Source organism: Vigna radiata, unplaced genomic scaffold (assembly GCF_000741045.1).
Source record: "Vigna radiata var. radiata cultivar VC1973A unplaced genomic scaffold, Vradiata_ver6 scaffold_209, whole genome shotgun sequence".
Classification (NCBI taxonomy): Eukaryota; Viridiplantae; Streptophyta; class Magnoliopsida; order Fabales; family Fabaceae; genus Vigna; species Vigna radiata.
This window is the reverse complement of record NW_014543616.1, coordinates 290,678-295,707: the sequence shown is the minus strand read 5'-3', so window position 1 is coordinate 295,707 and position 5,030 is coordinate 290,678.

The following is a 5,030-nucleotide window of genomic DNA, read 5'->3' as shown; positions in this document are numbered from 1 at the left end:
AGATGAAAAATGGAAGAAGAATGGAAGAGCAAACCCTAGAAAAGATGAAAAGGAGCCTAAGCATCCAAGAGATCCTCTCCAGAGAGCAAAATTAGGTCTGGTCGTTCTCCCCTGTCAAAAGAATGATTTTGAATTCGCAATAGGGGTATATATAGGTGAGGAGCGTGTCAGAAAATGGGCCCAAGTCCAGCGAGCCACCGCCGGGCGGTTTAAGTGTGCCGCCCGACGGTTTGCCACAAATCGCCCTACCGCCTGGCGGCAATCGCCACCGGGCGGTTTGCCTCAGGTCCGCCCAGCGTCAATCGCCATGCCTTCTCCTCGTCCTGGACCGCCCGGCGGTTTAAGTGTGCCGCCGGGCGGTGCGTCGACTCTTCAAATCTTCATTTTTCTGCTCTTTTCTTGAGTCAACGACCTGTATCTTCAACTCCATTCTCTACTTTTCTCAAATTAGCTTCAAAACAATGCAAAACAAGCATAAAATCGCTAAAAATCGCTTTTGACTCTCTTCCGACTCATTTATTGACTTTTGCTTGATTCTAAGCTCATTCCGAGTAGTAAAGGGTGTAATTTGGTCCAAATTGACATATGAAAATAGTTGTTTTTCAACCTTCATCAGTTTTCTATATAATTGGGATGTTACATTTATGGTATCAGAGTAGTTTGTCCTTAGGATGACCTGTGTGTTGCAGGTTCATCGTGTCTTTCCTGTGGAAAGTTGAGTCTAAATAGTATGTCCTATCATTTATTCCAAGTTTAGATGGTAAAATTATGTATCTAACTGGAAGTTTTGGGAACAGAAAATGTCTCAAGAGAAGGAATGAGGGTGCACACTCATGACTTTTACCAGAGATGATTTTCCTTTCTTAATTCTGAAGGTTTGAGGTAAGAAAGAGTTGGGGTTCTAGTGGATTTTCCTATAAAAATTCCTGTCTTGTTCTTGCCTTTGCGGTGGTATACTGTGTTCTATAGTAGTAGAGGAAAAATGTGAATGAGTGACGGGAGGGAGTAGACTTGGGTCTTAGTATGCTTATGTTAAAGTTGGGATATAATGAAGCGTAAAGAATGAGAGTGTGGATGATGGGGTAGCTGCAGGAGGGTTAGTTATTTTATGTGTTATGTAAATATGTAGTAAGAAGTTTGGGTAGAAGAAGAAGTGTTATGGGTATGTGAATTTTTTCTCATGCAGAGAGAATTTGTTTTGTAATTGAATGGGAAAAGAGTGGAGAGTGAGTATGGTTTTGTGATATAAATAAGAGTGAGGGTGGTTGAGTGTTCTTATTAAGGTCTGGGGAGATGAAGATGATCAGAGAATGTGTTTTGTAAGTGAGACGAAAAGAGAGTTTGAGAGAATTTTGAGGGGTCTCTCGTAAAGAGTTGGTAGTTGAGAGTGGTGTGAGATGGGACGTGAAGGTGTGCATGGGAGGGATAGGAAGCATGGGTTTCAAACACATTGTAGCTCGGGTTGGTGGTGTTAGTGGAGTTGAATGAAGAAAAATAAGGTTGTTGGTGTTAGAGAGGTTGAATGAAGATAAATAAGGTTGGGTTGAGGTCGTTTGGCTTGGTGGAGGTAATGTTTGCATGGCTCATGGAAGAAGTTACGTAAATTTAGTGGAGAGAGAATTGGAGGAATGTTGTGGTGTGTGTCAGGAAAAAAATAGAAAAGAAGAAGGGGTTTCTTTATAGTAAATTGGAATTGAATAAAGAAATATGTGAGAAGAACATGAAAGTAGGATAGGGGTTCAGGACTGTGGGTTTATTACAATATGCCATAATTCTTTATTTGGGATGAGCAATATAAATTGAAGAAAAGGTTAGATAGTAAAAATTAGGTGGGCTCCGTAGTGTAAGAAATATAGTGATTGAGATTTAGGAATAGTGTGGTGCTAGGTGCAGCCATGGGGATCCATGTTTAAAGCAGATTAAACTAGAATATTCGTAGTTGGGTCTTCGCCAAAGAAAGATGTTTGGGGTTTCTTTTTGTGTTATTAATTGAAATTTATAGAATAGAAGCAGTGAATTGGTAAGTTTAGAGGAGGTTCAGAGGAGTAAAGATGGGATCTGTATTTCTAAAGATTCTGGGTTGAAGAGGGCAATTCTTGAAGAAGAAGGTTTTAAGTTAATTTGGTCGGGATTAGTACTTGAAAAATTCTAAGTGATGCTACGTTTATGGAGTTAGTCTAAGAGCGCAGGTTTGAAGTTTATACGAAGTGGTTTCTTGGCAGGGAAGGAAAGCGAAGATGGTGCATCAAGTGCAGTTGAGTGGAGGGTGAAGGCAAGTGTTATGGGAATTCAAGATGTTTGTTAAGTGCCAATGAAGAAGAGATGATGTCGTTCTTTCGTAAGTTTGAGGTGTGATTCAAGAGAGGTTTGTTGTTTCAAAATAGTTCTCTAGCGTTTTATGGTCCTCCAAAGCAACTTTGTGTTTCAAGAAGAAAAGTCAGTGGTTATACATCGATTGTGAATCAAGTTAGAAGTGTGAAGAAAAAGGGTTGTAAAAATTAGAAGAGTTTAACGAGGATAAGTAGAGAAGAGAACATGAATCTTTATGGTGTAAGGGTTTTGGTTGATGTTCTACAACAAGCATTGAATTTTTCATACTTAGGAGAAGTGAAGTTCATTTTGTTGTGGTGCCTCAAGCAGAACCATGTCAGTAATCTCTTGATGGATGGTTCTTGTTGAAGTTATGTAGTGCAAGAGGAAGATTGAAGTCTGAAGTGAAGATGTAAAGAGATTTCATTAGTAAAGTTGAAATACTATGACTAGTAGGTTTATCAAATTGGTCGAGAAAGCGTAGTTTGGATAGTCTTAGCTTGAAATGTATCGAAGTTGGCATGGAACAAATTAAGCTAGTGATCTCAAGTCGAGGAAGATACATGTTTAAGCATGATTACAAGCTAGTGGATTAAGAAATACATATAGTTCACGTTAGTAAGATAACAAAGTAAAGTTGGAGTGCTCAAATTACTTTGTTATTGCAAAGGAGGAGAGTTTTACTTTGGTAATGAGATAATATAGTTAGAAACTATGCTACTCTGTAGTGAAGAACAGCAAAAGCAATGTGGAGCTCTCAGGATGAACGTGGTTAAAGGTGATCAAGAATGTAGCAGTTGGTGGTTAACTCGGAAATTGTGGTGATCAATTCAAAGGTATAGTGGTTCTTGAAAGGAACAAGATGAGGTAAATGAGTATTGGTCAAGGGTTAATTTGAAGTCAAGATTAGTGGAAGTCTTAGAAGAGATTTACAAGAAATAGTGGAAGGTGGATGAGTGGTTATCAGTGTGGCAGACACACTGGGGTTGGTTGTGCGAAAGAAAGTTTCTTACTAGCCAAAGTTTAGGAGTTCATAATTGTCGTGAGAGTAATGGCTAAACCAATCTACACTATTGAACACTAGATCATTTTAATACAGAGGCATGGTTTTCATGTTAGTAAGGTCGTTGGGGAGTAGTATCTTAGTCAAAAGAGGTGATTGTACTAGAGGATATGATGAGAGTAGATTGTTCCTTCTCTCTGGTAAGTTTAATTTTCGAGGATGAAAATTTTTTATGTGTGGGAGAATGTAAGGGCCTGAAATTATTTTAAAGTCATTCGACCATATATTTGGGGCATCCAGGCCCATAAGCTAAGGGTGTCTTAGCCTTAGAGGGGGGCTTTACAGAAATTCAGATTTCATTAGCCAAACCCTCTTCTCTCTCTAAAACTCAGATTTCTTATTTTCTCTACCTTCACTCTAACCTTGCCCCACCTTCACTGTACCCCCTTTCTCAAATTTTTCACCGTTGCTTTTTCAAATAGGTGGTGCCCCTACGTTCCCGGAGTCGAGGGCTTCCAATCATTTTCGCATTTCTCAGCTGATAAGGTAATTTTCCCATTCTCCGTACCTTAGGGTTTTACTCATTTTCCTTATCCTTTCAAGCTCTAAGGGCTTTACTCTAAACCATTTTGGTGGCTAATAAGTACTGTTGAGCTTGCCTCTGTGCGGAGGTACTGTTAGGGCGTTTTCTAGGAGTTGTGTTGTGTAAGCTCACAGGTAAGGGGAGTTGACATTGTTGTATTGTTGTGTTAGTTATGATTTTGTAAATTATGGGAATGAGTATTGATGAAGGTTGAAAAACAGTTATTTTCATATGTCAATTTGGACCAAATTAAACCCTTTACTACTCGGAATGAGCTTAGAATCAAGCAAAACTCAATAAATGAGTCTGGAGAGAGTCAAAAGCTGTTTTTAGCGATTTTATNCTTGTTTTGCATTGTTTTGTAGCTAATTTCAGAAAAGTAAAGAATGGAGTTGAAGATGAAGGACTTAGACTCAAGAAAAGGAAAGAAAGGTTGAAGATATGCAGAAAAGTCAATCAGTCAACAAGAAAATTCAACCAGTCAACCAGAAAAGTCAACCAGTCAACCAGGAAAAGTCAACCAGTCAACCAGAGCGCAGTTGACCAGCGCCGGGCGGTTGACCGTGGCGCCGGGCAGTTCTGCAGCTTGAGGGAAACCGCCCGGCGGTGAAATTAGGCGCCGGGCGGTTGTCAGATGGGTCTGGACCTGTTTTATGTTATTTTTTATGATCTGTTTGGGCCTGAACTTGTTTTATGTCATTTTTATGCCCTATTTAAAGGCCAGAATGTCTTAGGGTTTGTATCTTTTGATGGCTTAGGCACAGAAACACACTTTTAACCCCTTTGGGGCTAGATTTGGAGATGGTGACAACTCTCCTTTTCTCCTCTTTAGGGTTTGTATCTCTTTCATTCCATTCTTCATCTAGATTCATCATGACGATGGTGAACTAAACCCTATTGTTGTTGGGGGGAAACAATGTAATCTTTTGATACTCTCTCTTATTGAACCCTTGATTATTTATATGGTCTCCATATGTTTTGATTGATTATTGTTGGGTTATCATCTGTGCTTAAGGCCTTTATCGTTTAACTCATTCGATATATTGATGTTTGTCTTTATTGATATGGGGACGTACAGTAATGACATGAACTGGTGAGTAATCTCTTGATTTTGCAATACCACCTAGGGATAGG